Source organism: Gopherus evgoodei, unplaced genomic scaffold, assembly GCF_007399415.2.
Source record: "Gopherus evgoodei ecotype Sinaloan lineage unplaced genomic scaffold, rGopEvg1_v1.p scaffold_102_arrow_ctg1, whole genome shotgun sequence".
Taxonomy (NCBI): Eukaryota; Metazoa; Chordata; order Testudines; family Testudinidae; genus Gopherus; species Gopherus evgoodei.
In genome coordinates this window covers 57,611-77,466 of record NW_022059765.1, presented here as the reverse complement: position 1 = coordinate 77,466, position 19,856 = coordinate 57,611, and the positions used below count along the sequence as shown (strand labels likewise).

Genomic DNA, 19,856 nt, shown 5'->3' with positions numbered 1-19,856 from the left:
GCCAAAGGAGCAGGGGGGCTCGCTGCTGTGACTGCCGCTGCTGTGAGGGCAGCCACTGTTGCGGATGAAGCCATCCTGCAAGCACCTTCCACCTAGCCACCCACTGAAAATCCTATAGGGTGTAAGGTGGGAATAGAAGAACACTTTGGGGGGGTGGTCTTCCTAACCTCCTAATCAGCAGGTAAGTATGCCCAGTGGTCTGTGATGGGATGTTAGATGGGTTGGGATCTGAGTTACTATAGAGAATTCTTTCCTGGGTGCTGGCTGGTGAGTCTTGCCCACATGCTCAGGGTTTAACTGACACAGTTCACAGCATGAAATACACAATTTTGTGTTCAATGAGTTGTGTTCATTTACATAACATGAAAAATATGTTTTGGTCAATGCATGAAAACCTCACTGCATTGAACAACCCACTTGATATAGTCAATGTACTACAGAATATTTAAAGAAGTTAAGAAAGATGTGCTTATAAATCAACATGTGCCATTTACACACGCACAAGACACAGAAGAAACTGAATTATTTGAGCTACTAAAATTTCCACTTTCTCACAGTATTTTAGTTCTCAAGGTTGTTTTAATTTGCTTATTTTTTTTGGAACTAGAATGGGGAAAGAGCACATTGAAGTCAGTGGGATTACCGCAGTGAGGGATTAGTCTCATTATTTGCCACTAACAACAGCCTTTATTAACACAGAGTTAACTTTGACTGTGACTATCTCTTACCTTCCAGAACATCGAGTTCAGTAAAACTCAAACTCTGGAAAAACAGGGAATACAGAGTGAGGGTACATGCCCAGATAACCTTAACTCTGCCCTCTAAAAGAGAATCCCTGATAGCATATGAGAACAAGGAAAGGTTTGGGGACAAATTACATCTACTTCTCAAGAGTTTGTTTCTCCTGTAATTAATTGATCCTGGCCCCATCAGTTGATCCTGGCCTGGTGTCTGACCACAGAATTTACTATTTTTATCCCAGCATATTTAAAGGCAAAACTGCTTTACAGAAGCTCCTTTATTCCAGGTTATACAAACAGGTCACTTCCCCAGCTATTTCAAGGAGATGGAATTGTCCTGACCCACAGGGAACTTAAAATAACATGCTCAAGATCACACATTCCTTAGGAGAAAACGAAGGGGAAAAAAACAAAAACCACCAAACCTTTGCTGTTTCTACCCAAATGATCAATGAGATCAGAAAGTGAGACTGTGCAATTAACTGTCTGGTACTACAGTGACTCTGCAGTTACTTGGATGCAGACACACTCAGCTCTACGGTTGGTAAACGTACAGAGACTCTGCTGCTGCTCATGAACTAGCAGCACATGACCTCTAAACAGCTGCCATTCGAATGTATCTGAAAGTTACATGGAACAACGATCTGTGTTAAAGGAAGGCTGCCATTTATTAGAGCCCTAATTGATGCCATGTACACAAACAGAGAATTGAATGTGTAACTGGTAGTTTGGTAAATCTTGGTTATTTTATTTTTGTAACAGGCTCCTGTCCCTCTCCAGTAGAGTTTTCAGTCCCAATGGCAACGTACTTACCAAATGTGATACAGACTAGTCCATTCCTCCCAAGTGGATGTGGTTCTTGTTCTTCTGCACACTGTAGCCCATGGAGGCCAAGGACCTGCAAATGTGTTTTCATGTGCCTTTGTTTAATTGATTAAAACAAACCTAGAGATTTAGAGGATTGGTTTGATTTCAGTTGGGGGACATGTTTGCTAGGTTTTTATGCATTTGCACAGGAAAACATTGAGTTTGTCCATTCATTTCAGGGGTCCCTATTTAGTGGAGCTCCTGAACATACTGGAAATGGAATTATTTTTATTGAAGGAACCAGTTTGTGAGGGGGCACTTGGATTTGAACCAAGGACCACTTGATCTGCAGTCAAACTACAGAGGAAATTGTGGTTCTTTAGTTTCAACAGAGCTGGGCCTTGTCTCACTCTCTCTCAAGCTAGGCCTACACTAATGGGTGATATGGCTTTAGTTAAAGTGTTTTAATTGAACAGCTGTTGCATGTCCACCCTGTGTCACCAGTGCACATCCATGCTAGAATCTCTTGGATCACCACAGAGAGCAGTGCACTGTGGGTAGCTATCCCACTGTGCAACTGGCTGCAGGGTGCTTTGGGAAGGGTTTGCAATGCCTCACGGGCTGGTACAGCATCACATGATGCAGGTTTCTCTATCCCATTTTTCTATGGGCATCCTACTAGATTGCCAGCTGCTTTTCAACTGCAATGTGCAAGTGGTGGGGTAGAGAGCGTGTGCGTGTGGGTAGGAGAGACAGTGTGTGCATTGCGGAAGAGTGAGTATGTCGGCACACTGTCTCTAAGTTCAGACAGCTGCTGGAAGCAACCAGTCCTGAGGCAGGGGGCAGGGGACAGCCCCGACATCAGCCCCCCTTCTCTCACTGGCTCAGCTCAGCACAGCACAGCACTCTCTGTCACACACACACACATACACGTACACACTGCTGTCTGCTTAGCTCTGTGTCAGGGGTGCTGGAACAGGGGGGTTAGAGGGCCATGGCCCCACCACTCTTTATTGGCTGTTAGGACAAATGATGAGGGGGAAGGGTGCAGTCTTGGGGAAGAGGCGTTCTGTGGGTGTGGCCTCGAGGGGAGAGGTGTTGTGAGTGGGGGTCCTTAGGGAAGGAGTGTCATGAGGGTGCCACAGTTCGGACAACAGTGCCCTCCCCCCGCTGTAAGGAAGCTTCTGCCGCCCCTGCTCTTTTTTCGCAAAGCTGGAGAGAGCAGCATTCCACAGTAGTGATTTGCTCCCCGGGGCTCTGGCATGGGGGCTTGGGAGACGATTTAAAGGGCCCAGGGCTCCGGCCGCTGCAGGGAGCCCTGGGCCCTTTAAATCACCAGCCTGGGGAAGACGGGCTGGGCTGGCACAGCGTACCAGCTCTTGCCAGTACCCCATACCGTAACATACCGGCTTACTTTCATCTCTGGAAGGTCCTCATGTGGATCAATAACTGGTTTAAAGATAGGAAACAAAGAGTAGGACTAAATGGTCAGTTTTCATGATGGAAACAGGTAACTAGTGGTGTCTGTACTGGGATTAGGACTAGTCAACATATTCATAAATGATCTGCTAAAAAGTGAGGTGGCAAAATTTGCAGATGATCCAAAACTACTGGCTTGCTTCCTAGAACGAACGCTCCTTGAGTGGGGTGACCACAGGGAGTAGCTCAAACTTCCAAAGTTCCTGGCCAAGGGCAGGACATTAGCACAGCAAGGGAGGGGTGTGGCAGTGACATCACAAAGGCCTTTTGCAGGACCTCAGACTATTGGTCAAAAGTGGTGGGGAGGCAGTGACCTCACAGAGAGATGCTGACATCAGTCAGGCAGGTCAGGGGCAAGAGGCCAGGGAAACCTCAGAGACCCCTGTGGCTTTGCTTCAGCAAGCCTCCTTCTCGAGGTCTCTCTTTGAGGACTGAGAGAGTATTCAGGTTCACGTACATGAGTGCCAGGAGGAACCTCTTTCGAGTTTTCTCCTTTCCTTTTCCTGATTTTACTGTTGAGAAGGTAAGAGCCTCCTCGAGGTTTGAAACCTGTTCAGTCTGATCCATCTGGTGTCAGTTGAATTCTAGGCATGGAAAACATGAGTTTAAGGAGGCAGAAGTATATTCTGCACCTGGGATTTTGTCCCTTAGAATCACTGGGGACATTAAGGTTTGTCCTTTTTGTTTCAACTTTTCCTCCATCCACCCCTCCCTCCCTCCCTCCTGTCTCTTCATCTCTTGCTTCTTTTGTCCTTTCTCCTGTTCCCCTCCCAACACCAGAAGCGGGGTGTGTGTGTCTGTGTGTGTGTGTGGCCTGGTCTACACTACGCATTTAAACCGATTTTAGCAGCATTAAACCGATTTAACGCTGTACTCGTCCACAAAACGAGGCTCTTTATATCGATATAAAGGGCTCTTTAAATCAGTTTCTGTACTCCTCCCCAACGAGAGGAGTAGCGCTAAAATCGGTATTACCATATCAGATTAGGATTAGTGTGGCCGCAAACAGATGGTATTGGCCTCCGGGAGGTATCCCACAGTGCACCATTGTGACCGCTCTGGACAGCAATCCAAACTCGGATGCAGTGACCAGGTAGACAGGAAAAGCCCTGCGAACTTTTGAATTTCTTTTCCTGTTTTCCCAGCGTTTTGCTGTGATCAGCCGGGTGACGATGCAGTCCCAATTCCAAAAAGAGTTCCAGCATGGACCGTACGGGAGATACTGGATCTGATCGCTGTATGGGGAGACAAATCTCTTCTATCAGAGCTCCGTTACAGAAGACAAAATGCCAAAGCATTTGAAAAAAATCTCCAGGCCATGATACAGAGTCCACAGCACAGTGCTGCGTGACAAGCGAAACAGAAAGCCAAAGAATCAAATGGATGCTCATGGAGGGAGGGAGGGGGTACCGAGGACTCCAGCTATCCCACAGTCCCCAGCAGTCTCCGAAAAGCATTTGCATTCTTGGCTGAGCTCCCAATGCCTGTAGGGTCAAACACTTTGTCCGGGGTGGTTCAGGGTATAGCTCGTCAATTTACTCCCTCCCCCTCCATGAAAGAAAAGGGAAAAAAATCTTTTCTTGCCATTTTTCAATGTCATCCTATGTCTACTGCATGCTGCTGGTAGACGCGATGCTGCGGCAGTGAAGAGCAGTATCTGCTCCCTTCCCCTTCCTGGTGACAGACGGTACAATATGACTGCTATCTGTCATCATCATCAGCCCGTGAGTGCTCCTGGCTGGCCTCAAGTGAGGCCAGCCGGGGGCGCCTGGGTAAAAATAGGAATGATTCCCGGTCATTCCTAGTAGATGGTAGAGAATGGCTGGTAACTGTCCTCATCATAGCAACTGGGGGCTGAGCTCCATCAGCCCCCTCCCTTTCATGTGTAAAGAAAAGATTCTGTACTGCCTGGACTATCATAGCAGCGGGATGCTGGGCTCCTCTCCCCCGCACCACTTAATGTCCTGCCTGGACTAATAGCAGCTGGAGGCTGCCTCCCCCTCATTTTATCTCTAACAAGTCAGTGTTTCTTATTCCTGCATTCTTTATTACTTCATCACACAAATGGGGGGACACTGCAACGGTAGCCCAGGAGGGTTGGGGGAACAGGGAAGCAACGGGTGCGGTTGTTGTAGGGGTACACCCTAGTATGGCATGTAGTTCATCATTTCTGTGGGATCTGACACAGAGCAGCTGTGCTCTCTGGATCTCTAGTACACTTACCCCTTATTCTAGGCAGGACTGACTCTATTTTTAGATATAACATAAAGGAGAAAATGACCTGGGGAGTCATTCCCATTTTCGTTTTTGCACCCTCAGCCAACTTCAGCAAAGGTCAGCCAGGAGCACCCATGACAGCAGCAGACAGTACAGAACAACAGATAGCCATCATCTCATTGCCAATTTACAATGGCACAGCAGACAGCACAGAACAACTGATAATCATCTCTGCTATCATGCAAAGGCAAATGAATGCTGCTGTGTAGTGCTGCAGTACCACCTCTGTCAGTGGCATCCAGTACACGTACGGTGACAGTGACAAAAGGCAAAACAGGATCCATGGATGCCGTGCTATGGCGTCTGCCACTGCAATCCAGGGAAAAAGGGCACGAAATGATTGTCTGCTGTTGCTTTCCCGGAGGAAGGAATCAGTGACGACATTTATCCAGAACCACCCGCGACAATGATTTTTGCCCCATCAGGCACTGGGATCTCAACCCAGAATTCCAAGGGGCAGAGGAGACTGCGGGAACTATGGGATAGCTACGGAATAGCTACCCACAGTGCAACGCTCCAGAAATCGATGCTAGCCTCGGACCATGGATGCATACCGCCGAATTAATGTGCTTAGTGTGGCCGCATGCACGCGACTTTATACAATCTGTTTTACAAAACCGGTTTATGTAAAATTGGAATAATCCCATAGTGTAGACATATTCTGCAGCTCCCACTGTGGGAGGTCCACCCAAAAATGTGGGGCTGAAATAGTGCTTGGGCAGGGATCCCCACCAGTGACCTGGGCCATCCTTTGGCTCTCTAGTGAGAACCCTCAGCCTCCCATGCTCAGTCTCTACTCTGATTGGCTGAGCAGGGGGTTATTGACAGGGAGGAGACTCAGGTCCTTGTTGTTCTCTTTGAAGACCAAGGAAATAAGTCATAACCACTTATATGTTTGATGAATTTTGCTGCTTCTCTGCATTAATTGTCTCTGAGCAGTTCATGATTCTCTGTAACATTGCAGTTCTCCTCAAATACTTGCTGAATAATTACTGTGCACTGTTGTTGGTCTGGAGCTCATCTGAGAGCACTTTACTCAGGTCATTCAATGTCTGAAATTCAAGATCTGATGGTTAGTTTCAAAATCAGGGCTCTTGGGTCCTATTCCCAACTCTGCCACTGCCTGGCTGTGTGACCTAAGACAAGTCAATTCTCCTTTCTCAGCCTTAGCTTCTCCCTCTTTCAAGTAGAGATAATAATGATCTGCTCCTACGTACTTTGACACACTCACTGTCTCTCCCCATACACAGTTTCCACTCTGCAGTTGAAAGGCAGCTGGCAATCTAGTAGGATGCCCATGGAACAATGGGATAGAGAAACCTGCATCACTGAAAGTACAGCCATGAAGACACCACACACCAGCCTTCCCTAGCTGGCAAAAATCAAACCTCCACAGAAAGACCCCTATGGTGTCATACCCCAGCTCCCTAAGCCCTCAGCCACAACCACTTAACACAGGGGCCTTTCTACACTCTGGTTCTGTTCTCACTGAAGGGGCATTTCCAATTGTTTGCTCAGACCAGCTTCCCCAGCACACTCACTGCTGTGCAGCTCTGTACGTGTGGCCCTGGCTGAACAGCAAGAATTCCTGCCCATTTCCCTACTGGCTGGAGCATGGTTAGAGTGTGTTTGTGTTTAATGATGTTGCTGTAGATTGTTCATTCCCTGCCTTGGGAATTCAGACAGTCCCTGCCCACTCTACCTCCGTCCCTCTGTGCCGCTCCCAGAAGTGGTTGGCATGTCCCAGCATCCCCTAGGGTGGGGAAGCGTTTCCATGTGCTGCCCTTGCCCTGAGTACCAGCTCCGCAGCTCCCATTGGCTAGGAAGGCCATCGTGTTCGGTCTCAGCAGCACTCGTGGAACAGAGGGAAACATGTGGCTGAGGAAATTTCCCACAGCCAAAAGATAAGTCTTGAGCATCACAACTTTGTAGGCTAATGACAAGGTCCACTTACGCCACCGGCCGAGCTATTCCTCACAGGCCAGCAACCGCTTCTCCCAGTTCGCATTCCCCATCTCTTCCTCAACCGAATGCTAGAAGGCCCAGCCATCAACCTGCCCACTCTTGCAGCCCTTCTCTTCCGCCCTGACTGAATGAGGGGGCAATATTAAGCCTCCGTCCCTTAGGCCCTTCAGCATTCCTGGGGAACACCAACACCGTCCAAGTGACTTTGGGCCAGTAGGTCAACCAATAGGGCTGCCTCCTAGGTCAGGCTGCAGCCCAGCTTCAGGACTCAGAGGAAATGCAGCTCGCATCCCTACCTACAGGATTCCAGGCACGGCCAGCCTTCTGGATCTAAATGTCCCCTCTTGTGCTCAAGTCACAACAGCTGGCAGGTAAAAGACAGGCTTTCATGGCCTTTGAGAAAGCAAGACAGAGCCTTGGAAGACCCAGTAGGGTTTGTGGCACAGACATTGTCCTCAGATTGCAAGATTCAAAGTCCCAAGTGCTGGCCCTTACACCATGGGACCAATAGGGATCCCCTAGAGAGACCTATGCTGAGCTCTGGTGTGGATGACCCTGTGGGGGCAGCCCTGCATTTACTCACCAAGTTGTCATGCAGCAGTTTGCTGCAGCTCCCAGAAAGGCCTTTCTTAATCCAGACTGAGAAGCCAGTGGGCATGTAAGGAAGTTGCCCCTTCAGTCCCAGGCAGTACATGGCCCTTCCTAGGGATGGCCAAGTCCTGCAGGAGACGGGGGAGTGATGTTAAATAACATCCTAAAGCAACACCTTTTTTAGTTTTGGGAGGAGTACCACAGGAGAAAAAGGTGCTCTTCTTTACCTGGTCAGGGACTTGAACCCTGGACCCTCAGATTAAAAGTCTGATGCTTTACCAACTGAGCTAGCCAGGCTCACAGAAAGAAAGGAAAGTTTGGTGCAGAAGAGAAACTAGTCAAGAAAAAGAGGACAGAAAATTTAGAAAATTTGCTCTTCTTGCTCCCTTAGCAACCCTAGTTCCATCTTGCTCATCCATTTGGTGCCCAGAAAAATTATTTTTTAGTTAAATATTAGATCAGGCTACCATGTCATTTGGGAGAGCAGGATGAAGCTTTGGAAATCCCAAGATGGTTAGCTGGCAACCAAAGGACCCCAAGGTTACATTGAGACGTAAACTTTGATTTCAGGGTTCAAAGTCCAGAGTGCTGGCCCTTAAAGCATGGGACCAGCATGGGAGCCCTTAATCTCTGTTGACTTCTGGCAGGGAGGACTCAGTGGGAACATGCCTTTTCCTGGCTAGCCCTGCATTTGCTCAAAAAGTCAGCGCACGGAGCTTTGCTGCAGGCCCAGAGGCCTTTCTTCCTCCAGATTGCGAGGTCAATGGACAGGTGAGGAAGTAGCATCTTCAGTCCCAGGCAGTAAAGGGCCCTTCCTAGGAAAGGCTAATTTCTGAAAAGGAAAAACTGAAGTCAAGGAGAGTCCTTCTGAAGTGCTCGAGGGATATCACAGGGGGAACTATGTGTCTGCTTGACCAGGGACTTGGATCCTGTACTCTCAGACTAAAAGTCTGATGTGCTACCAACTGAGCTAACCAGGCAAATGTAAAAAAGGCAAATTTCGTGCAGAAGAGAAACTAATCAAGAAAAAGAGAGCAAGAAACAGTACAGAAAACCTGCTACTCTCGCTCTCTTAGCAGTCCTAGTCCCAGCCTGATCCTCCATCCGCTGCCCTGAGGCCTTATTCTTTTTTTAGTTAAATATCAAATCCAGGAGAAAACACAATTATACAAAGCAAAATGAAATCACAAACAGAAATGTCACTGGAAATGCAAAAATAAAAAAGGAAAATGCAATCTCCATCACTTTATCATGTTTGGGCAATTCCTGTATCGAGAGCACCCGTTAAGGTCCCTGTGTGTTTACGAGAAACCTGGAGGAACTCATACCACAGCCTGTACATGAAACTCAACTGCTCCCAGGTGTTGCAGTAAAACCCTTTCCCTGCTGTGATGTTGCACTCCATATGATTTTATGAAAATATGCTAATGAGTGTGAATATAAAGTGACTGGACTATGCTTCATGCAAAAGGTCTCTTGTAAGGTATCATTACAAAGCTTATAATCTACTGCGTGTGTTCATCCTATTTGTATGAACCAATCATTCTTGTATCTGAAACTAGAAATATGAACTATAACTCTGAGGTTCTGTAGTAATGATGCAAAGTGTGAGCCATTAATAGTGGTTTGGAATCTTGATGGCTCCCATTAACCAGGACTATTGACTGTAGATGGCTCTGTCCTGCACCATCTATGAGTTAGGCCAGGAAGAGTGAAGGCTTGAGGTCTCACCGGACATGTGACCATGTCACCTGGTACAGGAATCCATCTTAAACCTGGGGCTTTTCCACAGGAAAGAGACAAAAGATTTCTGCCTTGTACCAAAGCTGTATAAGGGGGTGGAACTGAACAAACATGGCTGCAGTCATGAGACATCCCCTAGCTATCACCTGAGCTGGAACAAGGGCTATACTAGGTGAAAAGATTGGGCCCAGGCAAGAAATAAGTCTAGTCTTTGCCTCTCAGTCTGTGCAGATGAGATCTTTCCCTCCTGTGCTGGAGGATTCAACCTTCTCATCGACCCTTGTCCCAAGCAGCAAAGCAGGTGGGAATCTTAAATGTACCAAGGTGACTTAGGAGCAGAAACCCCCCCAGACCTTGCATTCAATTGGCACTTGCCCCTCACTCAGCAGGATTAAAACTCCTGCAGGGAGAATGTTGGGCCACATCCCAGCTGGTCATGAGCAAAGCAGCAGGGTGAAAAGAAGAACCTGGAAATTAAACACATGGCTTCATACATGCAAAGCATGTACTCTACCACTGAGCTACATCCCCAGATAGGCTGCAAGTCACACTCAGAGCTGTCCTATTTCCAGAGCATCCAGTGGCCTAAGAGCAGCATAGGGGACACATTCCCTGCTCTGTGGGCCAAACCTGCAGTCCTGGAGGCTGCTGGTTCTTAGGGTCACTTTTCAGCATGGCCAGATTCTATGTGTGGGGCAGAGAGAGTGAGTGCCCTGGACTCAGGGTGCAGAGATACACTCAGCCCTCTCCCCTGCATTGGGTGGGGGGTGTGGCCACCTCCTGCTGGAAGGTAATGGGAGGGGAGGGGTGCTGTGAATCACTCAACACCTGGCCCTGGTGGCAGGAGTGGTGTGGGAAGCTCCAGGTATTTCTAGGATCTGCTATTGCCACCTGCCTGTAAAGTCCAGCTTCCCCAGCACATTCACTGCAGTGCAATTGGGTCACTGTTTCCATGGCTGCACAGCAAAGAATCACTCCCAGTTTCCCTTCTATCTGCAGCAGGATTAGCCTGTGTCAGTGGTTAATGAGGTGGATCTGGTTGTAGATTGTTATTCATTCCCCACCTTGACAATTCACACAGTCCCTTTCCTACTCAAATCCCCAGCACCTCGGTGATCCTGGTAGCAGGGGTTGGGGCCTGAGATTTTCAGGGTCCTTTTTACCCTCCACTTGGAGTGAACTCAGCTTTTCCACCATCCCAGACAAGCCATGAAATAACAACAGGAGCATAAAGAAAGGGGAGGGACCATCTCACAGCCAGGGCTGGATGTGCCTAGGGCCCCCTGCTTGTCCATTGTTTCCATGGAATTTGGCCCCCTGCTTTGCACAAGGGACAGAGAAAGATCTTGCTGTTCCTGTGTCTGTGCAAGGAAAATTGTGCTTCTGTATGAAAGAGGGGAGGGAAATGGCCCCATGATGGGACAATATCCTCAGGATTAAGCCCTAAGGACTCAGGCTGAGAACTGATTTAACTCCACTCATCTAGGATTTAACAAAATGTCTTCCATGGAGCAGGGCCAGTTCCAGTGTTTTTGCCGCCCCAAGCGGAAAAAATATATTAAAAAGCTGCAATCAACAGCAGCTCTACCTCTGCTGATTTTTGGCCGCTCCAGAAACCTGCTTGCTGCGCTGGGGCCATGGAGACACTGGGAAGATGGGGGAATCAGGAAAAAATCACCAGAGTAGTAATAAGCTCGATAGTATTCATCACTATGCAATTTTGACAGGTTTCCACTCCCCTTTTAGGGCTTATGTCCCGCCTTCCCACCCCCCGTTTCCGTTGGCGCCAATGTGTGGCGCCGTCGGCCATTTTGAAAAAATGTGTGTGTGTGTGTGTATGTGTTTGACTAGGGGAAGTGTTGTGTATGTTTGTGCTTGGTGACATGAAGAGAAAAAAGTTGAAAGAAGAGTGTAAAGAGGAAAAGAGAGTCTGAGTAAGGTTTAGAGAAAAAAAGGAAATTTGAAAGAAGAGAGGTAAGTTATTGAAGAAAAGAGGCTGGTTATGAAAGAATAGAAAGATTTTTGTTTTTAAAGGGTTAGTTAGTTTGAAAGGAGAGATTTTTAGTGAGTTTGAGTAACGAGAGAGGATGGTAAAGGCTTAGTTTGGTAGGCAAGTAAAGAATAGAAATTTTTGAGATAAATGTAAAAGGTGTATTAAATATCAGGGTGGGTTAAGAGAAAAGTTAAATAATATTGAAAACTAGGTTTATAAAGGGAATTTACTAAGGCAAAACCTGTTTGGTAAGCACAGGATAAAAAAGCATTGAAACTATTCAATACCAATGTAGGTTAAGAAAAAAGCATTTAAAAACATTAAAAACTAGGTTTAAAAAAGGAATTTACTACGGCAGAGCCTGTTTGGTAAGCACAGGGTAAAAAAAATGAATAAAAAAAGCACTGAAACTATTCAATACCAGTGTAGATGAAAAAAAAAGGAGCCCCCTTTGCAACGGGCAAAGATAGACAGCACACGATGGAATCAAAAAAAAAGAGAGAAAACAACATTGGCGCCAAAGTGTGGCGCCGACGGCCATTTTGAAAAAGAGTGTGTGCGTGTATGTGTTTGACTATGGGGGAGTGTTGTGTATGTTTGTGCTTGGTGACATGAAGAGGAAAAGAGAGAGTTATGAAAGAATAGGGGGATAAAACTTAAAGAAAAAGGAAATATATTAAAAACTAGGTTAAAAAAGGGAAAGGCAAAACCTGTCTGAAAGGCCCAGGGTAAAAAAGGGAGTGAAAACTATTTAATACCGAGGTAGGTTAAAAATTTGCTAAAAAAGGCATTAAAAGTATTCAATACCAATGTAGGTTAAGAAAAAACGAGGTTTAAAAGGAAAATTGACAAAGGCAAAGCCTGTTTGGGAGGCCCTGGGTAAAAACTATTGACTACCCGTGTAGGTTAATAAAAAAACATTAAAAACTAGGTTTAAAAGGAAAATTGACTGTGTAGTAAGCACATGGCCAGTAAATTTAAAAGAAAAATTGCCTGTGCAGTAAGCACAAGGTAAAAACTCTATAAAAAAGTGGCTAAGAAAAATACAATAAAGCTCAGGGTAAAATTAAAAAAAAAGAGAAATTTTTTACCTTTGCAGTCTTTTTGTAAATGAGGCAGCTTTTCTGGTTTAACCCTAGTAAATAAAACACATTAAAACTATTCAATACCAATGTAGGTTAAGAAAAAAGCATTTAAAAACATTAAAAACTAGGTTTAAAAGGGGAAATTTACTAAGGCAAAACCTATTTAGTAAGCACATGGCCAAAAACTATAAAGGGATACTAAGAAAAAAGCATTTAAAATGATTAAAAACTAGGTTTAAAAAGAGAATTGACTGAGGCAAAGCCTGTTTGGTAAGCACAGGGTAAAAAAGTGAGTAAAAAAGCATTGAAACTATTCAATACCAGTGTAGGTTAAGAAAAAAAGTGAGGTTAAAAAAAAGAACAGGACAAAGAGCAAAAATAGAGAGCACATGGTGGAATCTGAATGAGACAGAGAGAAGCAGGCAGAGTCTGTTTAGTAAGCACAGGGTAAAAAAGCATTCAGAATCAGGGTGGGTTACAAGACAAGAAAGAGAGCTCCCTCTGCAAAGGGCAAAGATAGAGAGCACATGGTGGAATCAGAAAGAGAGCGAGAATTCTCACCTTTGAAGTCTTTCTGTAGAATGAGGCAACTTTTCTGGTTCAGACCCTCTCACACTTATTATCAATTCTTTTGGATCGGCCCAATCAGAGGTGGTTTTACAGCAGCGTCATAGAATTCATTTTCCTGAACCAATCCTAGTGTCCCAAGATTTTAAACAAGAGCCAGCTCCCTCCTTTCCTCCCTCCCCTCCTCTGTCCCCCTCCCTTTTAACTGTTTTTTTCTTATCTAAAGAAACAGACCCCCAGCATTTTCCAGCCACGTAGCCCTTTTACAAAGGGGTTTTTATAAAAGTTAAAGCCATAAGCTTTTAGTAATACACCATTTTTAACACATGTTAAAGTTACCTTAGTTTTGCAAAGGAATAAGAGACATCCCTTTTGTATGTGTTGTAATAAAAAAATATGCAGAAGCACCCCAGGTTAATAGTAACAAACAACTTATAAACCCCTTATTTTGTAAACCAGTAAATTAGGAAGACAAAGAAGTAAAGCGCCTGTTAGCAAAGCAGCCTCTGTGAGTTAGTGGATCAGAGATAAGAAGGCTGCTTCTGACCCAAGCTTTTTAACAAACACATGTTAAAGTTACATTAAGTTTTGCAAGGGGATAATGGCTTAAAAAGACAAACCTAAAACACATTTCTTTTACATTTGTGTTGTAATAAAGAAGAGCAGGCAGAAGTACCCCAGGTTTTTAGTAACAGACAGTTTAAAAACCCCTTATTTTGTAAACCAGTGGATTAGAAAGACAAAGAAGCAAAGCGCCTGTTAGCAAAGCAGCCTCTGTGAGTTAGTGGATCAGAGATAAGAAGGCTGCTTCTGACCCAAACTTTTTAACAAACACAAGTTACAACTACATTAAGTTTTGCAAAGGGATAATGACTCGAAAAGACAAACTTAAGACACAACCCTTTTGTATGTGTTGTAATAAAAAATTATGCAGAAGCACCCTAGGTTTAAAACCCCAGGTTTTTAGTAACAGACGGTTTATAGTCCCCTTATTTTGTAAGCCAGTGGATTAGAGAGAAGAAGAAGATTGCTTCTTTCCCCACTGTTTAACAAAGAGAGGTGAAAGGCTTTTAAGGGAATAAACAAAAGACATGCCTAAATGAAGACACATTTCTTTATTTACCCCCCCCCTTGACACAGGTGTTTCAGTAAAAAAGAGCAGGCAGAAGCACCCCAGGTTTTTAGTAACAAACAGTTTATAAACCCCTTATTTTGTAAACCAGTGGATTAGAAAGACAAAGAAGCAAAGCGACTGTTAGCAAAGCAGCCTCTGTGAGTTAGTGGATCAGAGATAAGAAGGCTGCTTCTGACCCAAACTTTTTAACAAACACAAGTTACAACTACATTAAGTTTTGCAAAGGGATAATGACTCGAAAAGACAAACCTAAGACACAACCCTTTTGTATGTGTTGTAATAAAAAATTATGCAGAAGCACCCTAGGTTTAAAACCCCAGGTTTTTAGTAACAGACGGTTTATAGTCCCCTTATTTTGTAAGCCAGTGGATTAGAGAGAAGAAGAAGATTGCTTCTTTCCCCACTGTTTAACAAAGAGAGGTGAAAGGCTTTTAAGGAAATAAACAAAAGACATGCCTAAATGAAGACACATTTCTTTATTTACCCCCCTTGACACAAGTGTTTCAGTAAAAAAGAGCAGGTAGAAGTACCCATGGTTTTTAGTAACAAACAGTTTATAAACCCCTTATTTTGTAAACCAGTGGAATAGAAAGACAAAGAAGCAAAGTATTTTGTTAACCATTGGATCAGAGAGAAAAGGATTGCTTTTTTACCTGCTTTTTAACAAAGAGAGGTGAAAAGGAATAAACAGTTGAAAAGACAAGCCTACCAGAAGACCCATAACCTTCATTTAGCCCCTCAGGCACAGGTGTTTCAATAACATGCAAGTCCGCAGAAACAACCCAGGCTTAAAAACACAGAAAGCCTGTTTATAAAAGTTTTTCCCTAGGTTTAGGCTAGCACTGGTCATTTTTTAGTAAGGACAGCAGGCTTTTGCAGCAGAGCAGCTGTCAGCAAAAACAGCCTCTGTAAACCAGTAAATCAGAGATAAGGCGGCTGCTTCTTTGCCTGTTTCTTCACACATACAAGTGAAAGTTATATTAAGTTTTGTAGAGGACAACACTCTTTTTTAGTAAAAACAATGTGAAACTGCAGCAAAGCGCCTGTTAGCAAAGCAGCCTCTGTGAGTCAGTGGATCAGAGATAAGAAGGCTGCTTCTGACCCAAGCTTTTTAACAAACACATGTTAAAGTTACATTAAGTTTTGCAAGGGGATAATGACTCGAAAAGACAAACCTAAGACACAACCCTTTTGTATGTGTTGTAATAAAAAATTATGCAGAAGCACCCTAGGCTTAAAAACCCAGGTTTTTAGTAACAGACGGTTTATAGTCCCCTTATTTTGTAAGCCAGTGGATTAGAGAGAAGAAGAAGATTGCTTCTTTCCCCACTTTCTAACAAAGAGAGGTGAAAGGCTTTTAAGGGAATAAACCCTTGAAAAGACATGCCTAAATGAAGACACATTTCTTTATTTACCCCCCTTGACACAAGTGTTTCAGTAAAAAAGAGCAGGCAGAAGCACCCCTGGTTTTTTAGTAACAAACAGTTTATAAACCCCTGATTTTGTAAACCAGTGGATTAGAGAGAAGAAGATTGCTTCTTTCCCCACTTTTTAACAAAGAGAGGTAAAAGACATGCCAAAATGAAGGCATTCTCCTTTGGTATAGGTGTTTTAATAAAAAAAGAGCATGCACAAACAGTCTAGGGTTATAAAAGTAATGTACAGTGACAAAAAAAAGTTTTTTTCCCCCTAGGTTTTAGACTAGCACTGCTTATTTTTTAGTAAAAGCTGAAGCTGCAGCAGAGCCCTGTTCTGCTCTTATCTAAACAACCAGGACCCTGTAACAAAAGCTGAACAACACATACTAGAAACCATTTTAAAGGAGGGCTTTAAACTAGGTTCGACGGGGACAGGTGAGCAAACCCCACAGGTAAGTGGGGAACAAGACCTGGGAGATGGGTCGGAAACAGGAGGGAGCATGGGCTATAATGGCAGAGAGAAAGGAGGGTCAGGGCAAAGCTGGGAGGCAAGATCAAACCAGTATCTTAGATGCCTATATACAAATGCAAGAAAAAGCAGTCTCTGTGAGTTAGTGGATCAGAGATAAGAAGGCTGCTTCTGACCCAAGCTTTTTAACAAGCACATGTTAAAGTTACATTAAGTTTTGCAAGGGGATAATGACTCGAAAAGACAAACCTAAGACACAACCCTTTTGTATGTGTTGTAATAAAAAATTATGCAGAAGCACCCTAGGCTTAAAACCCCAGGTTTTTACTAACAGACGGTTTATATTTCCCTTATTTTATAAACCACTGGATTAGAGAGAAGATTGCTTCTTTCCCCGCTTTTTAACAAAGAAAGGTAAAAGACATGCCAAAATGAAGGCACAGTCCTTTGGTATAGGTGTTTTAATAAAAAAAAGAGCATGCATAAACAGTCTAGGGTTATAAAAGTAATGTATAGTGACAAAAAAAAATTTTTTTCCCCTAGGTTTTAGACTAGCACTGCTTATTTTTTAGTAAAAACTTCGAAGCTGCAGCAGAGCCCTGTTCTGCTCTTAGCTAAACAACCAGGACCCTGTAACAAAAGCTGAACAACACATACTATAAACCATTTTAAAACGTGTTTTTTTGAAGTAATGTCTAAAACCCCCTCTTTTTAACGTATTAAATACATGAAATAACAAACTTACTTGAAGACACATTTCTTTATTTGTAGGGGTATTTCAATTAAAAAAAAGAGCATGCAGAAGCATCCCTGACCTAAGCCCACAAAACCCTTACTAAGAAAAAGTCCCCCCCCAGGTTTTTAGTGTGAACCACTTGAAACAGCCTTTTGAAGGTAGTGGATTAGAAAAGAAGACCCCTTTGAAAAACAGGCTACCTGAAGACACTTTTGTTTTTTGTTTTTTTTTTGGTATTTAGCCCCCTTGGCATAAGTGTTTCATTAAAATGTAAAAGAGCAGGCAGAAGCACCCCAGATTTTTAGTAACAGACGGTTTATATACCCCTTATTTTGTTAACCATTGGATCAGAGAGAAGAAGATTGCTTTTTTACCTGCTTTTTAACAAAGAGAGGTGAAAAGGAATAAACAGTTGAAAAGACAAGCCTACCTGAAGACCCATAACCTTCATTTAGCCCCTCAGGCATAGGTGTTTCAATAACATGCAAGTCCGCAGAAACAACCCAGGCTTTAAAACACAGAAAGTTTTCCCTAGGTTTAGGCTAGCACTGGTCATTTTTTAGTAAGGACAGCAGGCTTTTGCAGCAGAGCAGCTGTCAGCAAAAACAACCTCTGTAAACCAGTAGATCAGAGATAAGAAGGCTGCTTCTTTGCCTGTTTTTTAACACATACAAGTGGAAGTTATATTAAGTTTTGTAGAGGAATAAACACTTTAAAAGACAAGGCTATATAAAGACAGAGCCCTTTATTTAACATTTTTACATGCGTGTTTTAATTAAAAAGAGGGCTTGCAGAAAACATGCCAGAGTGAAAACCACAGAATCTTAGTAACAGCTAGTTTATATCCTCCTTATTTTGTAATCCAGTGGATCAGAGAGAAGTTTATTTTCCTTCCCATATATTTGAAGCATTATGTTTTGTAAAGTTTATTATGAAAAAGCAGTATTGCCTGAGCTGTAACAAAACAAGGCCCCTCTTAGAGATATTTTGTAGAAGTGTAGTGAACTAAAAGGCTTACGATACTAGCCTGTTCTTTTAAAAACAGTGTTTTTAAAGTACCAAAACAACAACTGGGTAAGAATATGAAAACTGGCAATTGAGGGGAGTTTACATATGTTTTAATTAGAAAAAAAAACAACCACCACCCAAGATTGGGTTTTTAAGCCTGGGTTGTTTCTGCGGACTTGCATGTTATTGAAACACCCATGCCTGAGGGGCTAAATGAAAGTTATCGGTCTTCAGGTAGGCTTGTCTTTTCAACTGTTTATTCCTTTTCACCTCTCTTTGTTAAAAAGCAGGTAAAAAAGCAATCTTCTTCTCTCTGATCCAATGGTTAACAAAATAAGGGGTATATAAACCGTCTGTTACTAAAAATCTGGGGTGCTTCTGCCTGCTCTTTTACATTTTAATGAAACATTTATGCCAAGGGGGCTAAATACCAAAAAAAAAAAAAAAAAAAAAAAAGTGTCTTCAGGTAGCCTGTTTTTCAAAGGGGTCTTCTTTTCTAATCCACTACCTTCAAAAGGCTGTTTCAAGTGGTTCACACTAAAAACCTGGGGGGGGGACTTTTTCTTAGTAAGGGTTTTGTGGGCTTAGGTCAGGGATGCTTCTGCATGCTCTTTTTTTTAATTGAAATACCCCTACAAATAAAGAAATGTGTCTTCAAGTAAGTTTGTTATTTCATGTATTTAATACGTTAAAAAGAGGGGGTTTTAGACATTACTTCAAAAAAACACGTTTTAAAATGGTTTATAGTATGTGTTGTTCAGCTTTTGTTACAGGGTCCTGGTTGTTTAGCTAAGAGCAGAACAGGGCTCTGCTGTAGCTTCGAAGTTTTTACTAAAAAATAAGCAGTGCTAGTCTAAAACCTAGGGGAAAAATTTTTTTTTTTGTCACTATACATTACTTTTATAACCCTAGACTGTTTGTGCATGCTCTTTTTTTATTAAAACACCTATACCAAAGGAGAATGCCTTCATTTTGGCATGTCTTTTACCTCTCTTTGTTAAAAAGTGGGGAAAGAAGCAATCTTCTTCTCTCTAATCCACTGGTTTACAAAATAAGGGGTTTATAAACTGTTTGTTACTAAAAAACCAGGGGTGCTTCTGCCTGCTCTTTTTTACTGAAACACTTGTGTCAAGGGGGGTAAATAAAGAAATGTGTCTTCATTTAGGCATGTCTTTTCAAGGGTTTATTCCCTTAAAAGCCTTTCACCTCTCTTTGTTAGAAAGTGGGGAAAGAAGCAATCTTCTTCTTCTCTCTAATCCACTGGCTTACAAAATAAGGGGACTATAAACCGTCTGTTACTAAAAACCTGGGTTTTTAAGCCTAGGGTGCTTCTGCATAATTTTTTATTACAACACATACAAAAGGGTTGTGTCTTAGGTTTGTCTTTTCGAGTCATTATCCCTTTGCAAAACTTAATGTAACTTTAACATGTGTTTGTTAAAAAGCTTGGGTCAGAAGCAGCCTTCTTATCTCTGATCCACTGACTCACAGAGGCTGCTTTGCTAACAGGCGCTTTGCTGCAGTTTCACATTGTTTTTACTAAAAAAGAGTGTTGTCCTCTACAAAACTTAATATAACTTTCACTTGTATGTGTGAAGAAACAGGCAAAGAAGCAGCCGCCTTATCTCTGATTTACTGGTTTACAGAGGCTGTTTTTGCTGACAGCTGCTCTGCTGCAAAAGCCTGCTGTCCTTACTAAAAAATGACCAGTGCTAGCCTAAACCTAGGGAAAAACTTTTATAAACAGGCTTTCTGTGTTTTTAAGCCTGGGTTGTTTCTGCGGACTTGCATGTTATTGAAACACCTGTGCCTGAGGGGCTAAATGAAGGTTATGGGTCTTCTG

The 19,856-nt window shown here is 43.3% G+C and overlaps 1 long non-coding RNA gene and 1 other non-coding gene across 2 annotated transcripts; one reads left to right on the top strand and one right to left on the bottom strand.

Moving 5' to 3' along the window:
* Nucleotides 1–8,083: 8,083 nt before the first annotated feature.
* Nucleotides 8,084–8,156, bottom strand: TRNAK-UUU. Its single transcript has one exon. It is a non-coding gene; the product is annotated as a tRNA-Lys (tRNA).
* Nucleotides 8,157–14,850: 6,694 nt separating this feature from the next.
* Nucleotides 14,851–17,604, top strand: LOC115639662. The gene is made up of 2 exons (XR_003997726.1): nucleotides 14,851–15,211; nucleotides 17,541–17,604. It is a non-coding gene; the product is annotated as an uncharacterized LOC115639662 (long non-coding RNA).
* The last annotated feature ends 2,252 nt before the right edge of the window (nucleotides 17,605–19,856 follow it).